Genomic DNA, 11,088 nt, shown 5'->3' with positions numbered 1-11,088 from the left:
GGTCCCGGGGGGGTAGTCCAGGAATTGATGGGGGGGGGGCAGTCACCAGTGCTAAACTACCCTTCATCTCTTCTCCGGCCTGGGTCTGGCCACAATACAATACAAGATATGTTTTCTCTTGCCAAACATCGAGGGAAGTATCTCCTAGCATGGCGTATCCAACCTTGGACAGAGGCAACCTCTATGTCCCCACATGCGTCCTTCATTGCCTGGAGAAGCGACATGCGGGCATAGGGTTGACGATCATACACTTTCCAGCGCCAGGCTGAGAAGAATTCCTCTATGGGGTTTAGAAAAGGTGAATATGGGGGTAGGTACAAAACTACAAATTGTGGATGGGTGGCAAACCAGTTTTGGACCAGAACAGCCCGGTGAAAACTAACATTATCCCATAAAAACGACAAATCTATCAGGCTCCTGATCTGGATCAGGGACAAGCATTGTGTAAATTGCATCCAGAAAAGTGAGCATACGGCCGGCGTTGTACGGACCCAGTGTGACATTGTGATGGAGAACCCCGTTTTGAGTGATGGCAGCACACAGTTATATTACCCCCACACTGTCCAGTCACACTGGTAATTGCCCTCTGTCCTATTACATTTCTTCCGCGGCACCTGGTTTTGCTGAGGTTGAAGCCAACCTCATCCACATAAATAAATTCATGGCGAATTACATGGGCATTCAGCTCCAATACTCTCTGGAACAGACAAAAGGATATACAGATGAGTAAATATGGTATGTCTGAAGTACTGGAAGTAGTGTTGCATACCTCTGCAAAGTCATGTCGCATATTCTTGATAGTCAGAGTTTCTCTCAAATGGCACCTTGTAAAGTTGTTTCATCACTCAGTGCTGTTGGAGGATGTGTTGTATGGACGACAGGCTTACAGCATTGATGGTGTTAAATATGGTGTCATTATTCAAGATATGCTCTCTTATCTCTCGAATCCTAATTGCATTGTTGGCCAAAACCATATTTATAATTACAGTCTCTTGTACATCTGTAAACAGGTGTCCTCGTCCTCCATGATGTCTTTGCCTTTCCACTCTGTAAAGAATTCAAACACAGTATGTGTTCAGCATAGGAGCTGTAAACAATGTAAAAAAAAATGTAGTACAGCATGATAACCAACCTCATTCATTCAATGCAGTGCAGTAAATGGATGGCTTAGAGTTACAAATGTTTATGCAATACTATGCAGTCATACGTATTTTACAGTACATCACTGTTCACATTTCTGAAGGTTTGAATTATGGACGCCACTGTAAATCGACTCAAGTTGGGCTGGACGCTCAGTTCAGCCTCTCTCATGGTCAAACTGTGGTTGATCACATGATCAACAAGTGTTGCCCTAATCTCATCAGAGATGGCTCTCCTCCCTTCTCTTCTTTGCCCCCGTCCTCTTCTTCCTCTTCCTCTCCCTCCTACTCCTCTTGCTCTCTGTCCAATGTTGGCATCCATTGTTCAAAACAGTTAATCTGACCTTTGACCTATTAATAGGCCTATACTACAGTAAAGCAGTGATTGGTAAGTGATCAGTTAAGTTATTAGTGTTTGCACATGTGAGGTGTGTGTGTGTGACCTGGTGAATAATTGTAGCATTTTGATTGGTTGTGTTTGGAAAAGGAAAGCAAGTCCCTTCCTGTTAGATTTTTGTGTTTTAGGTAGAGAATTGTGTGTAGTGTTTTGAAAAAAGTGTTTTATGCAATTGATAACTGAGTCAAAGGCTAAGAAATAGCTTATGGTTTTGGATATGTGGTGTGTAGTTTTGCACATTGAGTGAGAGGTTTAAAAAAATGTGTGACATGAAAAGATTTTGTGTGTAAGCAGTTGGAAAAAACTGTAGTAGTACAGACTAACCTATAAACAGAATGTTCAGGATGACATTATGACATCTTGTAAGGTCTACCAGGGCCCAATTCAGACATGCCCAAAGCTGGTTGTTAAAATACTCATTTTGTCCTCTGCAGGATAATTACGACAAATAGTGAGAGCCCCTGCCTCCACAGTCGATCTTTCACCTCAGAGGTGTTGAGCAGACAATTACTCATTTCAGCTTCTGTGTGGGGCACAGACTGTTTTTTGTGTGTGTGTGTGTGTGTGTGTGTGTGTGTGAGTGTGTGTGTGTGTGTGGGGGGGGGGGTAGAAATTGTGCATCAACATTGAATTTTAAAATTGAAATGCCCTTTAATATAGACCACATGGAAAATGTAATAAATCGGATTTTTAATATGAATAAAGACTTGCTAATGGCAAAATAAAGCCTCTGTGCATCCCGTGTGACTTCTTTTATCCCACTTAACCCCAACATTTCTCTTCTTTTCAACATTATTATAAAGCCCATGTGACCTACTTGTTCTGTGTATGTACTGGCATGTACAGTATGTGTAACTTATAGATGCACATACACACACACTACATATTAATGTTTTTAAATTTATGTCAATTGTAACATATTTTGTCTGTAATGTCTTTTTGGTTTTGTGTCGGACCACAGTAAGACTAGCTGTCACCATTGACGTCGGGGATCCTAATAAATTAAATCAAACAATGATTGTAAAGCCCTAGTTATTTTATTGCTTTGACAAACTCATTACTGAAGACTATTATTTATTTCATGTGATTAGGCATTCATTTACATCTTTCCCTAATTTTAAAGTCAACCATGTTATGTGAACTGAACTCTAGTTTTAATATGTTGAAACTATTCCTTTTTAAATATATATACAGTACCAGTCAAAAGTTTGGACATATTCAAGGGTTTTTCTTTACTTTCACTATTTTCTACATTGTAGAATAATAGTGAGGACATCAAAACTATGAAATAACACACAGATGTCCAGCAGTCTAATGTCCATTACTCGCGTTTCTTGGACCAAGCAAGTTCTTCTTATTATTGGTGTCCTTTAGTAGTGGTTTCGTTGAAGCAACTAAATCATGGCCTGATTCACACAGTCTCATCTGAACAGCTGATGTGTCTGTTACTTGAACTCTGTGAAAACATTTACTGGGAGTGCAATTTCTGGAGCTGATAACTCTAATGAACTTATCCTCTGCAGTAGAGGTAACTCTGGGTTCTTCCTTTCCTGTGGCGTTCCTCATGAGAGCCAGATTCATCATAGCGCTTGATGGTTTTTGCGACTGCACTTGAAACTTTCAAAGTTCTTGAAATGTTCCAAATTGACTGACCCTCATGTCTTAAAGTAAAGATGGACTGTAATTTCTCTTTGCTTATTTGAGCTGTTCTTGCCATAATTTGGACTTTGTCTTTTACCAAATAGGGCTATCTTCTGTATACCACCCCTACCTTGCCACAACAAAACTGACTGGCTCAAATGCATGAAGAAGGAAATAAATTCCACAAATTAACTTTTAACAAGGCACACCTGTTAAGACACTAACAGCTTACAGACGGTAGGCAATTAATGTCACAGTTATGAAAACTTAGGACACTAAAGAGGCCTTTCTACTGATTCTGAAAAACACAAAAGAAAGATGCCCAGGGTCCCTGCTCATCTGTGTGAACGTGGCTTAGGCATGCTGCAAGGAGGTATGAGGACTGCAGATGTGGCCATGGCAATAAATTGCAATGTCCGTACTGCGAGACGCCTAAGACAGCGCTACAGGGAGACAAGACGGACAGCTGATCATCCTCGCAGTGGCAGACCATGTGTAACAACACCTGCACAGGATCGGTACATCCGAACATCACACCTGCGGGACAGGTACAGGATGGCAACAACAACTGCCCGAGTTACACAAGGAACACACAATCCCTCCATCAGTGCTCAGACTGTCCACAATAGACTGAGAGAGGCTGGACTGAGGGCTTGTAGGCCTGTTGTAAGGCAGGTCCTCACCAGACATCACCGGCAACAACATCGCCTAAGGGCACAAACTCACTGTCGCTGGATCAGACGGGACTGGCAAAAAGTCCTCTTCACTGATGAGTTGCGTTTTTTTTCCACAAGGGGTGATGGTCGAATTCGCGTTTATTGTCGAAGGAATTAACATAACACCGAGGCCTGTACTCTGGAGCGGGATCAATTTGGAGGTGGAGCGTCCGTCATGGTCTGGGACGCTGTGTCACAGCATCATCAGACTGAGGTTACTGTCATTGCAGGCAATCTCAATGTTGTGCGTAACAGGGAAGACATCCTCCCCCCTCATGTGGTATCCTTCCTGCAGGCTCATCCTGACATGACCCCCTGCATGACAATGCCACCAGCCATACTGCTCGTTCTGTGCGTGATTTCCTGCAATACAGGAATGTCAGTGTTCTGCCATGGCCAGCGAAGAGCCCGGATCTCAATCCCATTGAGCACGTCTAGGACCTGTTGGATCGGAGGGTGAGGGCTAGGGCCATTCCCCCAGAAATGTCTGGGAAGTTGCAGGTGCCTTGGTGGAAGAGTGGGGTAACATCTCACAGCAAGAACCGGAAAATCCGATGCAGTCCATGAGGAGGAGATGCACTGCAATACTTAATGCAGCTGGTGGCCACACCAGATACTGATTGTTACTTTTGATTTTGACTCCTCCCCCCCTTTTTTAAGGGACACATTATTCCATTTCTGTTAGTCACATGTCTGTGGAACTTGTTCAGTTTATGACTCAGTTGTGGAATCTTGTTATGCTCATACAAATATTTACACATGTTAAGTTTGCTGAAAATAAACGCAGTTGACAGTGAGTGAACATTTCCTTTTTGCTGAGTTTAGTAGAAATAAAGAAAAACTCTTAAATGAGTAGGCGTGTCCAAACTTATGACTGGTACTGTATAGATTACACCTCAATTGCAATGTCAGGATAAGATAAGATAAGCGTGTTGAATATGACTGTCAGCTCTACCACATGACATCACATGAAAAGACAGTAGGTAGAAGAAAAGTGGATAAATCCTCTTAATAAAAAAATGTCAGGCTTGTTCCTGACATTTGTTTTGTTATTTTTCCAGGTGGGAGATGTAACGATCGTGGTGAATAACACTGCAGTGGTCTATGGGAAAAGTCTGATGCGACAATGACTTTCTTTTGAAATCTCAACTTATCAACACAATGGGGCAGTTCTGGGTAAGTGTTGTTGAGGTTAAGGAAGAGAGGTGTGTGCTTCCTTATAGATGCAAGGAATCTTATCATTCTCCAAAAGTGCTTTTATTGGCAAATGTCCTTGCATGTCAGTCTCAATTTGTTTTACACTTTTTTGGTTACTACAATGTTCCATATGTGCTATTTCATAGTTTTGATGCCTTCACTAGTATTAATCAAATACCACCCGGACTATTTACATTGACACCTCCCCCTTTTGTTTTTACACTGCTGCAACTCTTATTGTCTATGCATAGTCACTTTACCCCGAGAAGAACAAATGACCTCGACTAACCTGTACCCCCGCTTATTGACTTGGTACTGGTGGTATACCCCTTGGTATACCCCTGTATATAGAATTATATAAATGATTGTTATTTTATTGTGTTACTTTTTATTACATTTTTTAATTTAGTTTATTTAGTAAAGGGCTTGTAAGTAAGCATTTCACATTAAGGTTTACACCTGTTGTATTCGGCGCATGTCAAAAATAAAATTATATTTTTTATTTTACTTACTCATTTTGGTCATGTTCTGGTGGTTGGTGGAAAACTGAGTGGTTCAAGAATAACATGTCAACCCTGTTCCCCATAGGCCTTTTATATTTTCTGTGAAGCTTGCATACAAATGCCACTTCCTGTTACACACATCAAGCTAACATTCCCCTTATGGCTGATTTAAGATGAAATTGTCAATCCTGTTACAGTCAACCTGTCACGTTCTGACCTTTATTTCCTTTGTTTTGTCATTATTTAGTATGGTCAGGGCGTGAGTTGGGGTGGGCAGTCTATGTTTGTTTTTCTATAATTTGGGTATTTCTATGTTTCGGCCCAGTATGGTTCTCAATCAGAGGCAGGTGTCATTAGTTGTCTCTGATTGAGAATCATACTTCGGTAGCCTGGGTTTCACTGTGTGTTTGTGGGTGATTGTTCCTGTCTCTGTGTTTGCACCAGATAGGGCTGTTTAGGTTTTCTCACGTTTATTGTTTTTGTTAGTTTATTCATGTTCGTGTCATAAATTAAAGTACCATGAATAACCACCACGCTGCGTTTTGGTCCGCCTCTCCTTTACCTCAAGAAAACCGTTACAGAATCACAATAGAATCCAGCAGCAGGAGCAGCGCGATAAAGACTTCTGGACTTGGGAAAAATCCTCAACAGGAGAGGACCCTGGGCAAAACCAGGGGAGTGTCGCCGTCCCAAGGTGCAGCAGGAGCAGCGCGAGGAGGAATGGACATGGGAGGATGAGTTAGATGGTAAAGGACCCTGGGCACAGCCTGGAGAATATCGCCGCCCCAAAGAAGAGCTGGAGGCGGTAAAGGCGGAGAGGCGCTGGTATTAGGAGGCAGCACGGCGGCGTGGATGAAAGCCAGCGAGTCAGCCCCAAACATTTCTTGGGGGGTGGCACACAGGAAGTGAGGCGAAGCCAGGTAGGAGACTTGTGCCAACTTCCTGTGCTTACCGGGGGGCGAGAGAGACCGGGCAGGCACCGTGTTATGCGGTGGAGCGCATGGTGTCCCCAGTGCGGGTGCATAGCCCGGTGCGGTACATACCAGCTCCGCGTATCGGCCAGGCTAGAGTGAGCACCGAGCCAAGTGCCATGAAGCCGGCTCTATGCATCTGGTCCCCATTGCATCTCCTTGGGCCGGCATACATGGCACCAGCCTTGCACACGGTGTCCCCGGTTCGCCTGCATAGCCCAGTGCGGGCTATTCCACCTCGCCGCACTGCCAGGGCGACCAGGAGCATTCAACTGGGTAAGGTTGGGCAGGCTCGGTGCTCAACAGCTCCAGTGTGCCTGCACGGTCCGGTCTATCCGGTACCACCTCCACGCACTAGCCCTCCGGTGGCAGCTCCCTGCACCAGGCTTCCTGGGCGTGTCCTCGGCCCAGTACCACCAGTGCCAGCACCACGCATCAGGCCTACAGTGCGCCTCGCCTCTCCAGCGCTGCCGGAGCCTTCCTGCTCTCCAGCGCTGCCGTAATCTCCCGCCTCTCCGGCGCTGCTAGAGCCTTCCTCCTCTCCAGTGCTGCCGGAGTCTCCCGCCTGTTCGGCGCTGCCAGAGCTCCCGCCCCTCATTCCAGAGGCGCTAGAGTCCCTCATTCCAGAGGCGCCAGAGCTACTCAGTCCAGCGCTGCCAGAGCCTTCCTCTCCAGCATTGCCAGAGCTTCCCGTCTGCCCAGCGCCATCAGAGTCGTCAGTCTGCCCAGCGCCATCTGAGCTACCCGTCTGCCCAGCGCCATCTGAGCTACCCGTCTGCCCAGCACCGCCAGAGCCGCCAGTCTACCCAGCGCCGCCTGAGCCACCCGTCTGCCCAGCGCCGCCAGTGCCGCCGGTCTGCAAGGAGCCGCCAGTGCCGCCAGTCAGCCAGGGGCCGCCAGTGCCGCCAGTCAGCCAGGGGCCGCCAGTGCCGCCAGTCAGCCAGGGGCCGCCAGTGCCGCCAGTCAGCCAGGGGCCGCCAGTGCCGCCAGTCAACCAGGGGCCGCCAGTGCCGCCAGTCAGCCAGGGGCCGCCAGTGCCGCCAGTCAGCCAGGGGCCGCCAGTCAGCCAGGAGCCGCCAGTCAGCCAGGGGCCGCCAGTGCCGCCAGTCAGCCAGGGGCCTCCAGAGCCCCTCAGCCCAGAGGCGCCAGAGCCCCTCAGCCCAGAGGCGCCAGAGCCCCTCAGCCCAGAGCTTCCGCCCCTCTGTCCCGAGCTTCCGCCCCTCTGTCCCGAGCTTCCGCCCCTCTGTCCCGAGCTGCCCCTCTGTCCCGAGCTGCCCCTCTGTCCCGAGCTGCCCCTCAGTCCAGTGGGGTCATTTAGTAGGGTCACCGTGGTTAGGAGGCCACGGCAGCGGACAAGAAGGCGGACTAAGACGATGGTGAAGTGGGGTCCGCGTCCTGCGCCAGAGCCGCTGCCGCGGACAGACGCCCACCCAAACCCTCCCCTATAGGTTAAGGTTTTGCGGCCGGAGTCCGCACCTTTGGGTGGGTGGGGGGGGGGGGGGGGGGGGGGTACTGTCACGCTCTGACCTTTATTTCCTTTGTTTTATCATTATTTAGTTTAGTCAGGGCGCGAGTTGGTGTGGGCAGTCTGTTTGTTTTTCTATAATTTGGGTATTTCTATGTTTCGGCCCAGTATGGTTCTCAATCAGAGGCAGGTGTCATTAGTTGTCTCTGATTGAGAATCATACTTCGGTAGCCTGGGTTTCACTGTGTGTTTGTGGGTGATTGTTCCTGTCTCTGTGTTTGCACTAGATAGGGATGTTTAGGTTTTCTCACGTTTATTGTTTTTGTTAGTTTATTCATGTTAGTGTCTTTATTAAAGTACCATGAATAACCACCACGCTGCGTTTTGGTCTGCCTCTCCTTCACCTCAAGAAAACCGTTACACAACCCTGTTACTTTATTTGATACTTATTAGGCACTTAATATAGTAATTTTTGTTTAACCTCTAGAGATGGGAATACATGTTCTTTATGAAGTTGAAAATGTGCTCTTTCAGACAGAATGTTAAAATTATGTGGCTTGAAAAGTTATTTTTTACCACATTTCTCAAAAGGCACCGACTTGGTGGAAAGACCCATGTGTGTTTGTGTGTGTGTGTCGAGCTGTGTGCGGGCGTGCATGTACATGTACATTATGTGTTCACAAGCATTTTCACAAATGACTGTACCACCTCCACTGTAGGAGGATGCTCTGTTTACACCACCCACACTTTGTAAGCTCTCAGTCTTTGTGTGGGTGTTCTTTAACGCACAAACTTATACGTTTTGTACATTTGTTAGTGCAAGGTTTTTGGAGAACAATTTATATCCACGTTGGGATTTCATTTTCCTGTTTGATGCCCGATACATGCTCAGCTGTCTGGTAGACTTCTCGTTCTCCTACCCTATCCTCTCTGTCAGTATTTGGGGCGGCAGGTAGCCTAGTGGTTAGAGCGTTGGACTAGTAATTAGAAGGTTGCAAGATTTAATCCCCGAACTGACAAGGTTAAAATCTGTCATTCTGCCCCTGAACTAGAGTGTTAACCCACTGTTCCTAGACCATCAATGAAAATAAGAATTTGTTCTTAACTGACTTGCCTAGTTAAGTAAAGATAATACATATTTAAAGGGGTTGTGGAAATGCTAGCCTAACCAATGTGAAGTAGGAGCTGCTGCCATGTGCAACAATGTGGACTGTCCAAATCCAACAATTGGAGAAGTCCAGAAAAAGGAGGGAAGGTTATGTACCAAAGTGATCAGAGTGGTTTGATTATCACCTCTATAATTACTGTGGTTTTCCACAGTGATATTGCTGCCTAGACAGCTATCTTAGCTACTCACTCCTCTGGGAAAGAGCTATTCTTCTGTCCTGCACTGCTTGATAACCCACATCCACTCCTCAAAACACCAGCAAACAGCTCTCTGGGGAAATGCTTTCATCATGACGCACTCTGTGTATTTGGGCTGTTTCCATTTAGCTGGGTTCAGGTGTAGTTCACAGAGGCCGCCTCCAAACCCTGGTCACATGACTAGTGCTTAGGCCGTGGACGTGAGAGGCCCTTGTTGATGGAATATTGCCTTGGCATGGATTAACAAGTTTTCCATGCCAAGCCAGCAATAAAAGTGCAGTTTGACTATACCACCTTTTTATGTAAGTCCAGAAAATGAGATATTTATTCCATCAAACGTTCCTGTTAATAGTAACAAATGGCCAAAAAAGTCCACACAAAAGTTCACATCTGTTGTCTCACTCAGTCGTGACTTGGCTGCCGTGATTTGGAGAGAGAGAGAGAGTGCATAAGCTTTTTAAGATGGTCCCTGCTTTTGCCCAGGGCCCTGTGGTAAAGACTGTATCCTCCTCCCTTTGACGCACTTGTGATTCACCTTGATCAAGGCAGGCTGCTAGCAGGGCAGCAGGGAGAAGCTGATCTGAGGTTGATCTGACAGTAGAGTAAACTGATTCTGTGCACCTTTGCGTAACCTATACTGAACAAAAAATATAAATGCAACATGCAACAATTTCAAAGATTTTACTGAGTTACAGTTCATAGAAGGAAATTAGTCCATTGAAATAAATCAATTAGGTCCTAATCTATGGATTTCACATGACTGGGCAGGGGTGCAGCCATGGGTGGGCTTGGGAGGGCAAAGGCCCACTTACTGGGGAGTCAAGCCCAGCAAATAAGATTTTTTAAGTTTTTCACCACAAAAGAGCTTTTCCCCCTCCTCAGATGATGCTTCAGGTGAAGAAGCCAGATGAGGAGGTCCTGGGATGGTGTGGTTACATGTGGTCTGCGGTTTTGAGGCCGGTCGAATGTACAGCCAAATTCTCTAAAGTGATGTTGGATGTGGCTTATGGTATAGAAATAAACATTACATTCTCCGTCAATAGCTCTGTTGGACATTCCTACAGTCAGCTACTTGTGACAAAACTACACATTTTAGAGTGACCTTTTATTGTCCCCACCACAAGGTGCACCTGTGTAATGATCATGCTGTTTCATTAGCTTCTTGATATGCCACATATCAAGAATTTATCCACTTCAGATGGATTATCTTGGAAAAGGAGAAATGCTTACTAACAGGGACGTATACACATTTCTGCATAACATTTGAGAGAAATAGGCTTTTAGTGCACATGGAACATTTCAGGGATCTTTTATTTTGGCTCATGAAACATGGGACCAACACTTTACATGTTGAGTTTATATTGTTGTTTCAGTATATAAGGAAGCAGTTCAGTAATAAAGAATTAGCCTGAGACGGTCCATCTGGGAACAACATTTTTCAGCCTAGCCTCCTGACGTGATGCCTGGTGGGCTTTATAAATATCTCCGGCCCATTCACACAGTGTGAACTGTGTTTCACCTACACACACCCTTCCCTCCAACAGTTTGCCAAGGCTTTGCTTTGTTTGCCCCTGAGCGTTTACCTCCCACTTTCTCCAGTTAACTGTCAATGTTCAAAAGCATAACATTCAAAGACACACGCACACCAGTCCCCTCTCAGTTTGACCTTAGATGATCATGCCTTTAGCTAATAT

Source organism: Oncorhynchus masou, chromosome 6 (assembly GCF_036934945.1).
Source record: "Oncorhynchus masou masou isolate Uvic2021 chromosome 6, UVic_Omas_1.1, whole genome shotgun sequence".
Taxonomy (NCBI): Eukaryota; Metazoa; Chordata; class Actinopteri; order Salmoniformes; family Salmonidae; genus Oncorhynchus; species Oncorhynchus masou.
This window is presented reverse-complemented; position numbering follows the sequence as displayed.